Source organism: Teleopsis dalmanni, chromosome 1 (assembly GCF_002237135.1).
Source record: "Teleopsis dalmanni isolate 2A chromosome 1, ASM223713v2, whole genome shotgun sequence".
Classification (NCBI taxonomy): domain Eukaryota; kingdom Metazoa; phylum Arthropoda; class Insecta; order Diptera; family Diopsidae; genus Teleopsis; species Teleopsis dalmanni.
In genome coordinates this window covers 198,460,678-198,477,647 of record NC_051846.1, presented here as the reverse complement: position 1 = coordinate 198,477,647, position 16,970 = coordinate 198,460,678, and the positions used below count along the sequence as shown (strand labels likewise).

At 28.6% G+C, this 16,970-nt stretch overlaps 4 long non-coding RNA genes across 5 annotated transcripts; 2 read left to right on the top strand and 2 right to left on the bottom strand.

Moving 5' to 3' along the window:
* Positions 1-2,971: 2,971 nt before the first annotated feature.
* Positions 2,972-4,073, bottom strand: LOC119673773. Its single transcript, XR_005252176.1, has 5 exons — positions 3,975-4,073; positions 3,816-3,892; positions 3,704-3,761; positions 3,311-3,430; positions 2,972-3,256 (listed from the first exon to the last, which is right to left on the bottom strand). It is a non-coding gene; the product is annotated as an uncharacterized LOC119673773 (long non-coding RNA).
* Positions 4,074-4,690: 617 nt separating this feature from the next.
* On the top strand, positions 4,691-5,679 carry LOC119673762. Its single transcript, XR_005252175.1, has 3 exons — positions 4,691-4,803; positions 4,879-4,968; positions 5,360-5,679. It is a non-coding gene; the product is annotated as an uncharacterized LOC119673762 (long non-coding RNA).
* Positions 5,680-11,682: 6,003 nt separating this feature from the next.
* LOC119673746 lies at positions 11,683-12,628 on the bottom strand. 2 transcript variants are annotated; one of them, XR_005252174.1, is made up of 5 exons: positions 12,516-12,628; positions 12,362-12,451; positions 12,049-12,304; positions 11,908-11,995; positions 11,683-11,838 (listed from the first exon to the last, which is right to left on the bottom strand). It is a non-coding gene; the product is annotated as an uncharacterized LOC119673746 (long non-coding RNA). The 2 variants fall into 2 exon arrangements; XR_005252173.1 differs by having other exon boundaries at positions 11,683-11,995.
* Positions 12,629-13,444: 816 nt separating this feature from the next.
* LOC119673735 lies at positions 13,445-14,280 on the top strand. Its single transcript, XR_005252172.1, has 4 exons — positions 13,445-13,555; positions 13,615-13,770; positions 13,834-13,922; positions 13,975-14,280. It is a non-coding gene; the product is annotated as an uncharacterized LOC119673735 (long non-coding RNA).
* The last annotated feature ends 2,690 nt before the right edge of the window (positions 14,281-16,970 follow it).

The following is a 16,970-nucleotide window of genomic DNA, read 5'->3' as shown; positions in this document are numbered from 1 at the left end:
CTCTACAACCTGCTAACCACAGATACACTCAAAAATATTTTAGGAGCAAATAAATTCAATGCATCGTACAAATTTAATGGCCACCTATGGTTAGTACCATAATTCTGATCTCCTCCAGCGCTGCGGTCAATAGAACGGTGCTTTACATAATCACCAGCTGCTAATAGATGTAGATCAGTAATAGTTTACGGAAGCTATCTCGTGAAATTGTCGTTTGTCTTCACAGCTCAAATATATTTTAAGGATATATTTGATTTGTAGCCATATAGCAACAGAAGAAGTAGATGTAAAGTCACGTTAGCTGTACTGTATTATGGTATGCGAAAAATTCGTGATGCTGTTGGAACAAAGCGAAGCAATTAATATAAGATTGTAAATATGATAGGCGGTAGATAAGATAGATAGATTATTTGCAAAATGTACTGGATTGGTGTCTATATAGCAACAGAAAAGGAACAAGTACTAAATTCATGTGAGCGATGCGAAAAAATCGTGATATATCCGTAAAACAAGGTAAAGTCACTTATAGAAAATGGCATATGAGGATAGATAGGACCTTAAAAATATACATGATTGGAATGCATGGAGCAAACCATAAGTCATTGGATTAAGTGGCATGCGTGAGAAAACTATACAATTCCATTTCATTTGATGTGTACCTTACAGATATATGGGTTTTCTCATTAAAAAAAACCTTAACCGCAACCGAAATTGCTTCAAATAGCTTTGATAAATCTCTATAGTGCCATTAAGTGCTTAACTGTTAAGTCTTAAGTAGATCTGTATTTTACGAAGCGATCTATAACCTCATACAGCCTCACATACAGTATATTTATAATTATTGATGAACTAAGTGATCAAGATTATATATGAAAACTTTATGCAGTACCACTAAAAGCTCACTTCTTAAGACTTCAGAAAGTCCATCTCTTATGTGACGATGTGTTGCTTGCATGTAGTAACAAAAATGATATCAGAGCAAATCATGGGTGTTTCTCATAAAACTGATGTTAATTTCATGAAATAGTTTAGAAAATTTTCATTAATTTCTATTTACTCTTCCAACTGGGATTGCTACCAACTACATAATAAATTTCTTCACTTTCAATTTAACTTCAGTTTCTCATTTATTGAAAAACAAGTACCACATACGACTATCTTAAGCAATTGCCAATTATTCTTGAAACGAATTAATCATGGAGTACAATAGAGTTATACCTTTCAATATTCGTCTTCAACTTGTATGTGTATGGATCTATAAACACCTATACATGTTAATTAAAAACCTTCTTCTTTCTTCAGAGAAAATATATCTTACGAGCTTGTTTTTGTTTCCAAAACAAAAAAAAATGGCAATAATTTTTCTTAAGCTGCTGGAAAAATTGAAAAATAATGAAAATTACAACAACGAAACATACGTTCGTAATATCATCTGCCCCTCCTCAGCCTTCAGCTGCCGCAACGCATTGAGCACGTATTTCAATTTTACTTATTTTCAAATTACATTCATGTTCCGTACGGGAACACATCAGAAACAGCGACTGGAGCATGTGTTTTATTGTGTATGCGTGCTTGCGAGTGTATGAGCATGTGTAAATGTACGAATGTTCGAATGTGAGTTATAATGCAATATGTCTGTCGGGAAGTGCATGTACGACTATCAGCGTCAGTGACTCTGAGCACTACTTGGCTGTTCGCACTGGTAAGTTGATACAGAAGCAATGCCGTTTCGCTTTTAACAATGCAACGTCACTTAAATCCAACAGGAGTAATATTTAAGGATTAAAGCACAAAATAACAATGACAATGAAATAAATATCCTGCAACAATAGAGCAAGTAAAATAGATGCTTCTTACAACCAAATAAATTGAATTGGCAAAGTACACAAAACAAAATTGTAAACACTAAGAGCAAATATTTAAATACAGAAGTGTAGCAAATTTAAAGTTTCCTCAAAGTCTAAATAATAAAATTAATAATCACATATAGCAACTTTTTAATTATTAAGTAAATAAAATATAATGAAAATCATGCACTTCCTTCACAGCTTATTATGGGTTAGGTTATGAATACAACGGTTTTAAAAAACTCCTTGTGCCTTTGGTATAGCCTAAAATGCTCTTTAAAGGAAAGTCCAGTCTCAATTGAGAACGAAGAGCAAAATATTTTTTATTAATATGCTCAGAACTAACAAAAAAAGATGAATATTGTATCACGTGATCCTATACTATATTATAGCTTTGTGTTGAAATGGGTACAATGACAATACTGACAAATACACTGAAGTACCCAATTGGAAATTAATTCCATTGAATTCCATAATTGAAGATGCCTTAAAGACATATACCTGATACCTGAAGACCAATCGATTAAAATGTATAACAGTCTCTTAACGTGTTTTTGAACAAATAAGTAAAATATATACAATAATGTTTAGCGCACATAACTGGAAGACTTGATTTATTTATATCTCTCATAACATCTACATATGAGTAAACATATGTGCCAAGAGCGTAATTATTCCTTATCATATTTTTAATTTTTTTTTACAATGTATAATCAGTTTACGTTGTGGTTGTGTAATGTTCTGATGATGCGGACTTTGTCCTCAAACAGTATGAAAGACTATGTCATCAAAGACAATTTGATTAACTAAGCGTTTATATAAACAAAATGATAATATTAATTCTGTTTCCCAAAAAGATTTGTTAATAAATTGGCTAAACGATATCATATAACCAAACATAATGAATTAAATATAGTTGCGTATCTTATAATGATCCTGATATCTCCACAAATCTGTTAGAAATAACTTGATCGACATACTTATGCTATATGTTTTTCTGAGACAAAAACTTTACAGACGAGTATGTGTATACGTATATTAAATATACTTACATCGAACTTTTTACCGATATAATTTCTTTAATCACTGTTCTACAATAAAAACAACACAAATTCGTCCATATTTTTTATTTAGACAAATATGACGAAATAGGAGAGCAGCTAAAAAGGTCATCGTGTGAAATACTCAATCCAGTTTAATCTAGTCCAACAACTCTACGTCTTTGCTTCACTACATCGTGAATAGCTTTGATTATTCCAAACGTAGTTAAAATTGCTAATCAGAATATCTTGTTGAAGTCTGGATTTCAAGCGTATTCCTATATGATGACATCTCAAACTGGTTATCAGATACGGCAAGTTTGTTCATTACCAGCAGTGTTCACATTGCAAATCATTCACTTATATCTACTAAAATATAGAAGTGGCACCGTAACGTTCTAAATAATATATTACAAAGCTTACAAGTTATTCAAAGTGCTGATTGAACCCTGGATTTTCTAAATTCGACGATTCCATTCGGCATATTCGAAGGGTTTTTCATACCAATTCCTTTAATCAATACAATAGTGTAGGTTGGTATCACTGATTATAAACAAAAGATATAAAATTAAAATGGATATCCTAGAGAGAGTTAGTCACTGAATTGGTTTGTGTAGTGCATGTTGTGTAGGTCGGCTATTAAGCACTATCAATTAACTATGTCGTAAGTTTCGATAGCTATAGTAGTTAATAATATTAAACATATAGTTGTTTAATGTGGTTATGATTTCTATTGAAATTAAGGTTGTCTTTGTGACTAGTTGAATTATATATATTTTGATTTTACAAGTGATTTGAAAAAGACCAACCACTTACTTTGCATCAGTTGGAGTGAACTTAATATGAAACACTGCTGGCTATATTCAGGACTTCTCTGTGAATGGCAAAAATTATTAACTTAAATATTATTTTAGTTTTAAAAACTTACCAATATTCATATTTTAAGTTTAAATGGATATATTTTAAGTCTTTCCATAGATTATATTATTAAATTATCTTTGCTCTCTGCAAGTTGATAGAAAAAACATGTACTTCATATTGGCTATATCCTATAAGCTAGTTTAAGCTATCATTTAAAAGTACTTACTTTATATTGTTCCAGAACTATAATTCATTCTTATAGGTATATATATGTGTGGCTTAATGAAAAATGTTATATATTAAAAATATGTGCGATATACAATAATTTTGATAACATGGCCGAAAAAAAATTTTTTGAAGTTTTCTGTTCCAATATTTTAAATAATATGAAAAAAAAAATTCTTGTATTTACTGGTAATTTCTTTTTATAAAATCATAGCCTATTTATTTAAAAAAAAATATTTAATATTTTTATTAGCATTTGAAACAATTGCTTTCGATTCCACCACGAAGACAATGAAATTGTGCCATCGATTAGTATAAAAAAGCCGTAAGCGTCTTCAGTCGCTTAGGATTTTAGTATAAGAACCTCTCCATATATGGTACTTACTGTGAAAATTGACTCATGAGCTGCTAGGAACTTGTATATTAGATCTATGAGATTACTTTCAACAGAAGGCACAGATAGCCTCGGCTCTCATGACCAAATTTGAATAGACAAATTGTTTTTGCCCTCACAGAATAGATAATAAACAGAACAGAGAAGTACTAGTACACTTACATAATTTAGTCTTTATTAATTCTATATAAAAATTATTGGAACCAAATTTTATTCTTTTTTGTTTTACATTTTGACATTTCAATGCCAAAGAGTTGCCTGTGATATTTAAATATTTAGTATACGAGTGTTTTTTTAAATAAAAAATATCAAATTTCATATTAATAAAAAATTTCGTTCAGTAAATTTCGAAATATCAAAACTTTTGGCTTTTCCAACAAAATTTCCGTAAATGCATTGATTTTATATAAAAATACTTTCAAGACATTAAACAAAGGTACAGACCTTAATACTATGTCAAGATGTTTTTAGTAGATAAAAATTTAAGAACCTTTCTATTAACAAATTTCAGAGAGCAAATATGACTATGTAAAAATTACCACATGTTGTTATGGATTCAACAGTGAATATTATGAATAATTAGTATAATAATATAATATTGGTGAGTTTTTCAGATTCTAAAATATTTTAATAATACATATTTAAGTAATTTAAGACAGTTAGAATTTTTGTTATATCCACATAAACTTTATATATAATGTAGGTACTATTTAAATTTTCTTCGAATTTTATGTAATTAAGTAGTTGATGTGAATTTCTGGAAGTCATAAATAAAACTCTAGCACTTACATACAGATTTCTATAAGAATTATGTACTTATTGCATATATGCAATATATATATATATATACATTCAAGAAATTAATTAGTTATGCACTTCTTAGCTATTTAAAAGAAAAATTAACAAGTTAAGAATACTAATAATAGTGCAAAATTCATATTTATTTGTGCCTTTTTAACATTTATTAAAATTCATTTTTTATTTAATTTTAGTTAAAAAATATAAAAAAAATGCTAGTACCAAACCCTGGATGTATAATTAACTTGGATATTTCTAAAAACCAATTTGAAACGTTGTCTCGAGGATTGCATTCAAAATTGATTACTGAACTGATTCAATGAGTAACTCACAATTAAGTTGGGCTATATCTCTTAGCTATATCTAAAATTCAATTCGTAAAGTTATCACGAAGATTGGTTTCAAATTTGGACTTCTGGGCTATATATAATAAATAACTCCAAATTTACTACAAAAACTCTAAAGGTTCAAGTACGGGATGTTTAACTAATTCGAATATGTCTGGAAATTAGTTCTAAATGCCGAAATTTGATTTTGTCCAAAAATCGGATGGTGTTATCATCTTGTGTACATATCATCACTTAGGATATAGACATCTACGTAAAAGTTAATTAAGTAGTTTTCAATTTACTTGAAAGTATTTATGTACTTCAATCCAAGATGTGTTAAGCATTTGACTGTATACAGAATTTAGTTTAAACATGATGATTACACTTCAGATTTGGACTTCCGGAATAATTTCTGATGACTTACTATCACAAATCCTGAAAACTCAAGTCTAGAAGGTGTGGCTGAATGTAATTAAAAAACAGTTTAAGATGTCATTATGATGACAAGATTTAAAATCTTTAAGTCTGAGTTATTCGTCAATAAGTAACTTTCAATCTGCCTGGAAAGTATAAGGACTGAATGGTTTAGTTGCTGAGAGATATTCATATAATTTCAAATAAATGTCAGCATTTTCTCGACACGACGGCGATTTCAAATTGTTTTGTTTTTCACATAAATTTTTACTAAATAAAATTTATGAATGAAATGAAATAAGAATTTTATTACATTAACTTATATAAAAGAACACATGGAGGCAATAGTTCACCAATCACAATTATTTATAAATTCAATTTTTAATTATTCATAAATCAATATATAAAAATAATTATTTTTAATGCAATCATTCTGTTTCTCTAGCTTTATGTTAAGATTTTCCAATTTTGTTGTAATCATTTGATGCTGCTATCAGGTCGTTTTCGTTAAAATAAGTTTTTATAGAGAATTTTAATATGAATCTGTATAAAAAGTGACACATTTTTTCCATTCTACAAAAATTGCATACTGCTGTTACTATTCAATCTAATGAGATCATATCATATCATATATATTATCCATTATACTATAATACTTGATATGGTTATAAGATTTTCTTACTAGCAACCTTCTACAAATAATGGCATAGTTCGTACTATTTTGTGATGATACTATAACAACATAGATTCTTTTTTGTTCGAAGTAAATTTTATTCTAATTTGGTGCATTTTCCAGAACCATAACATTTCCCAGAATATATATTTTTAGCATCATCTAGCGGATCAATTTGTAAAATTTGAACTGAACTCTCAAAGAATTTTTGATGTATTCGATTATGTAGACGATCTGCTATCGACAAAGCAGTAATGTATTCAGGGCAAACTCCTGTGTACGCCACTGGGGTAATATGTTCCTCCAACGCCTTAAAAATGAAAGGTTACCTTAAAGAACTTTAGTTTAGAGGCATTAAAATTTGGTCATTTTAAACGTATTTTCCAAGCTAAAGTAAATTATAGTGGACAAAAAATGAAATAATTATATCTGTAACGTTCATAGTTGCTACCTATACAATAAACTTATATAAAAATATCATTGAATAATAAGCAGTGTACTATTTAATTTCAAAATTTTTTCATTATATGAAATTGAATCAAATACATTCATAAGAAAAATATATGAAATGACATTTATTAAAATATTCGAAGCGGAACAATTGATTCAAACTATAAGATGCAATTTTGTGGATAAACATTCATTGTTCTCAAATACTCTTCGAAAGAGAACACATTTTTATTAAAAGAAGTCGGGTGTGAAAATATATGCAAATGATATATTTTTATGAATTTATATATATTCATTATGTATACTCAGTTGTATGCTTTTCGAGGAATTCATTAAATATTCAATAGCAATACACTATGTGAAGATTCTTATAAAATTAATATTGAGACTGTGTTTTTTATTGAATTTGATTAAAAAAACAGTTGAAGTATTACAGTTGATTTTATGCAATAAAATATTATGATTATTTCATGGAAAGATGGTATTTATTTTTAAATATTTGGTTAAAAATTTAGCAATTATTTTTAATTACATTCAATAAAGTCTTTTTAAATTTTTATATAGTTTTTCTATTTACTGAAACTTACTTTAAAAAAAGCACCCACATTTTCGTCTTGTTTACCTCAAAGTAGCTATTTATATTAGGCATGTATAAGAAGTGGAATGTATGTTGAATAAATTAATTAAGACGCCTTCTGATAGACTAACTATACTATTCTTTTGACTTAAGTTACTTTATCGTTAAGTTAATACAAAGAGACGTGCTCTTAGCATAGCACCATATATCTCATAAGTCATAGAGTAAGAATATCCGTTATAATAACGTTACTAATAAATTAATAAAGTAATGAAATGAACTAACATGTTAATAATTTGTGTAAATACACATTTCTTATTAGATTATATAGTACTTAAATAATGTAATGCAACGGAAGAGCGCCTCTCCTCAATAAAATAAAACTATAATTATTAATATATCTGCCAGCACATATTAGGCTGTGTTGCTGTCCCAGCAAGATAATTATATCTAGGGTGAATATTGGCGTTGCGTAGAGTTAGATGACACCTCTACCTCTATGTTTTTTGTGACACAGAGAGAGGCTGCAATAGAAGCAAGGAGATTCTATGCTTGTCTGATATACGACCATCCATAACAGCTAGCATTAAATTATTATTCAAAAAACTTAGAACTAACTTATATACAGTAAGAGTTCATTTGTAGGACAGAATATTTAAAGTGATGACATTTGGAATCCATTTGGAAGCCAGTACCTATTTAATTTCTATTCTATTCTATTAAATGTTTTAATTGTGCTGTAATAATAATCTGTTCAAGTCCGTATTTATAGGTTATTTTTTTATACATATTTATATAACTTAAGTACTCTGTACATTTCTGGAGAAAAAATAATGATATATTCGACCATTTAGTAGGAGTTTTTATGGTTGACAGCAAGGAATGCAGACTCTAAGAAGCATTGCAATGCAGCTTAAACCTATTGAATGATAACGGCTTGCAATCGGTATTAGTGGGGATATCTGTTGAAACAGGTCAAGTCGTAGTGATGCTATAAAAATATTAGTTCTAAAAATTTTTGCTGGTCTTATTCCATTAAAAATAGGTGGCTTCAAACTTGCACGAGTTCTAATTATTAAAGAACTATCGTTTAATGAGAGTAATAATATCAATACATCTAAAGCACAGGCTAACATGAATCAGTGATGTTTCTAAATAATGTAGGTATACTTTATCAACATTAAATAAAATAATCTTCGTCAGTTTTTGCTGGAGAATAGATAAGGTTATGCAGCTCTCTCTGCGAAACCGACATCGGAGAAATAACAAATATTTGACACTTTAGAATAATTTTATTAAGTATAAATATTTAAGTTCTCAAAAATAAATGTACCCATAGGAATAAATGGATGATTTTTAAAAGGTGAACTATTTAAAGTTATAGAATATCTAATTTAAGTGAGATTAAGTAAAATATGTTTTTTTTTCTTAACATGACGAATTTTTATATTGTCCTTGAAGAATTGTATTTTGAATGAAATTAAAATCAATTCTAACCCAAATAATTTTGATTTACGCGACCCAAATCTGCTTCAGCACATGTTTTCAAATTTTTTTGTCTTTTTATTTTTATTTTTGCATATTTCCTGTTACATTTGAACATTTCAAATTGACAAGGAAAGATTTATTTGCCACAATAAATCTCAATGTTTAAGCATTTTCTGGTGATTGATGGTCAAAAGTTGAAGAAACACAACTTAATTCATCAGTAAACCTCAGAAGTGGATTTTTGCTCTTTTCCACAAAAACGTAAGTGTGGTCAAGGTAGTCCAGTTTATTCCTTCAAATTGTGGTAAGTAATTTTTGACGACATATTCATTTGTTATATTGAGTTCAATCACATCAGTTTAACCATTTGATTAGGGTAGCAATTTGTTAATAAATAACAATAAGTGATTTGGTAAATAATTTGTTTGCTAAACTGCTACAAGATAATTGATAAATGATTGATTACTAATTTTATGATAGCTTAAATTTAATATGAATACTTATATTCAAGAATTTTTTAAAAATATCTGAAATAGTTCAATATTCTTAATCATTTGCGTGTTAATATGAATGTCACTCATACGCCACCGAAACCAAAACTGATAGTATTAAAAAATTAAAACATTTCATGTCAAAACATTTGTCCACAACTTTATTGAATTAATAAAATTAAGTTAATATATACTATAATGCCCATATCGAGGTAACTCAATACTCTCCAAGGACTTAAAGGAAACAATGAGGGCAATGGTGCACTGGGAAGTAAAGTTTATAATTTAATAAGTACAGATTTAGCATATTTAGCTGTCAAACGTTATTTATAAATCAACAACATCCCTTACATTAAAGCACTGGTGTACACCATAATTAAGATGAGCAAATCACAATGAAATGCTTAATATAAGTCGAAATAGTTAAAAAAAAGGTAGAAAAACATAAATTTCTTTTGAATTAACAAATGATATAAAAATTTTTATGCTACGGAATCGTGAGCTTTTTAAAATTCATCTATTAAAAACTTGAATTTATTCACTTTAAAGGATATAATGTGAATTCGGTTCATTTTAACTATGAACACAAACCTTAAATCCATTTATCTTACTACAAAAAAGGAAGTCTTTATCATTCTGCACGATGTCATCGTATAGTACATAAATTGATTATGCACTATTTAGGTGTTGTCCTTTAATTTGTTACTTTAATTTGTTTTATTATTTGCTGCTACAATCAAGATCTCTGCAAATATTTGTTGCTCTGCTTGTCGACAACTTACAGGAGCAGGAATAACAATGAAAATGTTGTCATAATAGGCTCAACTGCCGACTGCAATAACAATGCCTGCCTCCGTTATATTGTCACATGGTTGAGCAGTTATGCTTATTTAAACACTCCTGGTAATTAAAGTGATGACTACTAATGTCGATGGTAGCAGAGCACAAATCATGCTCCTTACTGCCTGCTCATTATGTTAGGAATGTGGGAATGTGCGATTATGGTTGCCAATATCCGAATTTTTCTTATTGTTTCAAAATCATACACACACTCATTGGTATGCAAAACTAATCAAGGTATCTCATTCTCAATACTTAGTGATATGTGTTGTTTGGTTTTTAATAAAATAATTTAGATCATTTCAATCGATTATTTTTATGTATATGAGACTAAGTGGTAACTTTTGCTATCTTGCTGACTTTCTGTTAAAAAGGCCACCATTTCAATTAACATAATGATTTTGTACTCATAGTACCTAATGCCCGTGCTCGTGCCTGTGCCTGTTCCTCTAGTTGTGAGCTCTGTTGTTGGCAGCTGTTGTGATTTACGCTGCGCATAAATGTCACAAGGATATTTATTTTTTTGGAAGCCATTCTCAACATTTCAACATAAACAACGTAAACAGTTAAAAGGCAACTGACCTCATGAATTACATTCTCATATCTTACCTTCTCAAAATATGCTTAATGGCTGGAACATTGTGTCGAGGTTTGGTTTAAGACTAAAAATACTAAGCAGTACAACAAGATACTTAACAACAGAATTGTTAAAATATTAAGTGCACTTTACAAGGACAACATTTTTATTAATATTATAAATTGAAACGACTAAAGGAAATTTCAGCAAACTACGCAATAGTTTCTATGAGTGGTTGGCTATTATAGTAGAAAGGCATCGATAAGGTGGATATGATGATAATGTGTTAGCTTAGTTACTGATAGACTTAAGTACAAGTATATATCATTATTGTTATTAAAAGTGTAAAGTAATAAAAATATCAAAAGATATCTTTCTATTGATATCAGCATCAAGTTATTAAATGTTAGAGCGACTGAACTAAATAGCATAATAGATGTTCATTTCTACACTTAAAAGAATTCTAACATCGGGAGAAAGATTTGTCAATGTCTTACTAGAAACAAAATAAAAGTTATATGTTACAATAAAGGCGATATAAACTGCTAGGTTTGACCTAAAACTCCTTTACTTAGTCTTAATATTAGTGCTGTTACCAACTTCATTAAATCACAATTCACAATTCAAATTCACTTACAAAAATATATGTGAAATAATTATAAAGCAATAAAAATCACATTTAATTTCGTCCATTAATTCTTTATTAAAATTAAGACGAAAAAGGGTTCAATTTGGTGTTCATCATGGTGAGATGCGACTCTTCTCAACTCCTTTGTTCATTAATCAAAAAAAATCAATTAATTTTCACGTCAGAATTGTTCGGTTCCAATGGTCCTTCACAACAATGTAGAGAATTGGATACCAAAGATATATAGTTAAATCAGATCTCAAGTGCAATCTTACATGATGACATCTCAAACTGGTTTTTAGACATAGTTGGGTTAATTTCTCGTCCAGAGTGTTTATAACGCAAGTTATTGTCTTCTTCATGCTAAAATTTGAACGATTAATAAGATATATTAATAGAGATATTTTATAATTTACTTTTGATCTAAGGTCTATTTTAGTTCTGAAATCCCTGAATAGCAGCATTCTTTTATCTAAATTCGAATATACTAATACCCATTAAAATGGAACACAAAAGGGGTATTATTTTCTAATTTCTTTTCCTTTTTCTAATTTTTTTAATTGATTTTTTAATTTCATACGGGAATACATGAAGTCCATAACTTGTTTAATTTCATTTGAGTCGAAGTAATTATGCATTACACATGATCGTTAGAGTTTTCGCAAAGATCGCCTAATATATATAGACGACATTATTTTTCATAAAATTTAAAATTTCAGAAAAACTCACCAAAACTCATCCTGATCATTCAAAAATCTCTTAAATCCATTAAGAAATATACGTATTTTGTGGGTGCTATTTTGTATTCATATTTGCTATCTGTAATTTAGTATAAATTGAGTTCACTATAATCTGTTATATTGTAAATGTATTATAGAAGGACCTTAACCTATATCCTTCTGGTTCTTGTTTTATATTTAAATTTTGTAAGGTACTAATTTAATTACGGAAATTTTGATGAAAATGCCAAAATATGTGAAGTGAACGAAAATGTTAAATAATATGAATAAAAACTTATTTTAATTATACTTATGTATTATTTAATAAAAGTCAAAGGTAACTTTTTTAAATTAAAATGTCAAATTAGAATAAGTTTAGAACTATTAATTAAATAATAACCAACCAAATTAATTATTCACAACAAGTTTGCAGTTCTAAACTGAAAGTGCATCACATATATTGTACAATCAGCTCCATTAAAGAAACAGTTTTTTTTATTTAGAAATATGTGTATCATTTGGTGACCACAGACAGTCCACTTAAAATATAGTTCCTGTTTTGGTTATTATCTGTTAATATTAATACCTCTTAAGTCATGTAGTTAACTGCTGTTTTATTAAACCTACACAGTTCGTTTACCATCTTACAAGTCATTATCTATCTGAGAGTTAAAGCTCTTTTATGAACCTTAGTTACTACTTTTTTATATTCAATTATAAAACTATGTATGTTATATGCAGTTCTTATATAGTTACTTTTTATATAAATGTCCCCATTAAAGATTTATTCAGAACGTATGGTCAGCTTATTTCTTTTTTTAATATAGATAAAATAGGAATATTCTATTTACGTTACTGAGTTGAAAATAATTTTAGGATTTGAAGGTGCCACTCTATGAATCTGCAGTCAATTGCTACGTTTTTTCATAGCATACTCAGCATCTCTTGATTCACAACAGAACCAAAAATTTTAATAAAATTTTAAAATATTTTATTGTGAAATTTAGTTTAAAAACGTAGGCTGTGACTTTCATAAAAATGTTTACCATTCCGAATAGATCGCATATTTTTTTATATCAGTTACAGTTTTTGCTCCACAAAAATCAAAATTACAACACTTTCGGCTTTTGATTCAAAATTTTCCGCAATGAACTATAAAACAAAGTTTACAAGTAACTCAATTACTTGCATGAAATCATTTAAGGTATTGCAAATATATCTAACTTAAAAAGTACTATATGCTTTATATCTTTAAAATTGCAGACAGTAAATATAAATATAAAAAAAGAGTGCAATATAAATACTTAACCCATTCCTTCAACAATTTGGATGATGAGAATGATGAATATGAATGCTAGTGATCATCATTCACAACCAATAATCTTCATTTCTTATTTATTTAATTTTTTATTCAATTGAGTAAGTAACTCTATATTTCTATATTTATCTATTCATTCGAAAGTAAAACCTATATCCACATAGACAATGTACTCAATTACTCAATTACTCAATTTTTGTAATTTGCCCATCGGAAGTCAATGTTTAATTTCCAGAAGCGAAACGAACTGCAGGTCTTTTTAAATTTTATTTAAAATATTTATACATTATTTAAACTATTTGTAGAAAATTTTAAAGTTCGATGGCAACACCCCGGAATTGAACCCAACTCGAATGTGTCTAACAACCAGTTTGAGATGTCATTGGCTGGAAATTCACTGGAGACTCAAACTCTTATTCATCTTTAACGTATTTGTGGTAGACAACTATCTATTAGCTGGGGTAGGTCTACGTCATTTAATACTCCAGTGAGATGAGAACATTATTTTATTGATTAATTGTTCTATTTTTCCACACGATTATGACAACATCAAATTGCCACCTTTTTCGTATAAATTTTTAGTAAATAAAGTTTATTGACGAAATTAAACAAGACTTTATTATAAAACGGAATATCAAAAGTTTTTGAGTGGCTTTTAAATGAATAGATAACTTTTCCGCAATATTATCGTAGTATTCATACTGCAATAAAACTAATTTTTTTTATTGAAGTGATGTCAGCTTGCATACAGAAGTCCGATTCTTTCCATTTCGTTTTTAACGGAAATATTTTTAAATGTAATAAAATTAGGAACTGTTTCATTTTTAACACATATGGTTAATTAAGAGTCTTTAAAAAATTTTAAACCATAATAAAATAGTTTCGTTTTTTAATTGAAAGAATCTTAAAGGGCACTGACTCTGAGCTTCAAATTTGGCAGGGCACGATTTTGATTACTGGTACTTGCTGGCTCAAAAAAATTATTTACGAATAAGTAAATACAAGAACTATTTCAAACATTATTGATAATGGGTATTTGGCAATATTCGAAATAGGTGTATAGTCACGCAAAAATTAAATAATTGAAATAATATAAATAGAATTTTTGTTATATAACTTTTTGAAAAAATTTCTTTAAATAATAAATATCTTTTTATCTTCTATATATAAATATTGAATATAGATATAAAGTAATAATAATATAGAATAAAAAAAAATACGTTAGGTTAGGTTAAGAGAGCGCAAACTAATGCCACCCTAAACACTTCCATTTTGAGAATTATTTTGTACATTCTATCCATGGAAGTCCGTCCCCTGTAATTCACATAGACATAATAAGTAATTGAGCGATTTAATCAGCTTTTCATTCAAAGAAATTTGATTTAACACAGATATAAAATATAATTAATGGCATTTTTCTTCACTGATTCACTGATCGGAATGAACTGCGAGTTTGTTGAAGCCCGGCTTTTCGTTTTATTTCTGTCTAATTTAGGTCATAAAGTCCAAGCAAACTCAAACTCTTTGCAACCAATCCACAAGTCATTTGTCATCGTGATTGTGAATTATTTTATGCTCTAAATCGATTCATACATCGGGATTTGTAACGAGGTGTCGTCACTTATATAAGTTAAAATTAAAACTTTGTTTAATTTTAAATATTATTAATGTTATTATTTAGTAATATTTAATTAAAGTTAAAACATTCTGTTTAATGTTTAACGTTCTTACTTATTTTACTAATCAAAAGACTAAGTAAAACTGCGATGTCTCAATTTAAAAGTTGAGAGCTACGGAAACCAAACGGAACTTCTATAGACTAACAAGTTAATGTCCCATTTGGTAGCAATCAGGTCATATAATTATATTGCATGATTGTGCGTTAATGAAACTGAGCGCAGGGATTGGATTTGAAAAACTGCGGGATTTAACTTATATATTTCAGAGCTCACCCTCGCTGTCTTGTTTACTACCTCCATCTTTCGACTGAGTCCTTTTGCTTGAAAAAAATTACTTAAATAATTCTACATAAAAATATATTTCCGAAAATTAATAAATATATAAATTCTATCTTAATTCAAGTAATTTCTGAATTTAAATCTGGACAACCAAAATGTGAAATCCTTAAAATGGAGTAAAAATCTAAGCTGGTACCAAAAACCTAAGCCAGAAACAATAATTTTTATTATCTGCATTTTATGGCCATTTTACTTTGTTGCTTCGACTGCTGCGTTCTTATAAAATTTATATAAATTTTTTTTTATCCTTTTTCCTTAACATATAAATATTTTTCTTTATATTTTTATTTTTATTTTTATTTTTATTATTATTATTTCTTTTTATGAGTTTTCAACGCTTTTGGCCATTAGCCCATTTGGCAGACAAAAGTTATTGTGTATGTCAAACGTTATTTACTGTCTGTCTTTAGGACCTTTTATACTTTTTGTCTCTTTGTGTCTGTTTTATGTTGTTTTACTTTTACTTTTGCTTTCACTTTTTGTTTTATTTTTATTATTGTCTCTTTTAGTATAAAAATTTGTTTGTGTGCTTTTAGAGTTTTATGTGTGAAAAACATTGCCAATGTCCTTTGGCAATAAATTTATAATAAAACAATAACATTCGAGTTGTAAGGATAAATTTAATTGCAACAATTTGTGCATTATTTGAAAATTAGGTCAGATTTAGGTTGTTGCCTTATTAAAGGACAATTCCTATGTATGCTTCATAGCATATTCAACCATATAGGATTGTAATTTTAAAAATGTAATAAAACATAATTTAATATAATAAAATTTTATTATAGTTTATAAATTACAGCACCAATATTTTTAAATAAAGTATTTTGAAGCGAAGTGTTTTTTTTGAAATCCTTTGCAATGAGTAACATCTGCGAAAAACAAACACAACAGATGAGATGCGCTCTCATCGTCCTCCCCACAGCTACGACAGATTTGGTTGAAAGGAAGACCTAGTCTTCTAGCATGGTTCCCTAGCTTACAGTGCCCTGTAGTCAACCCTACCAGAAGACCAATGTTCTTGCGGGACATCTCAATGAGAGTTTTCGATTTCCTTTTATCGGAAAGTGGCCAGATTGCATACAGATGTCTACATATCGTTGAGTCCTCCCATCTTTTATTAAAAGTATTAGTGCAGAAAGAACTCATTATCAATTTACATGATGTTAGCGATATGCCCAGATAGTCTAGGTGCTCCGAGTATGGTTCTGAAGCACCCTTTCTGGCTAACTCGTCTGCTTTGCAATTTCCGAAAATATCCCTATGGCCGGGAACCCAGATTAAAG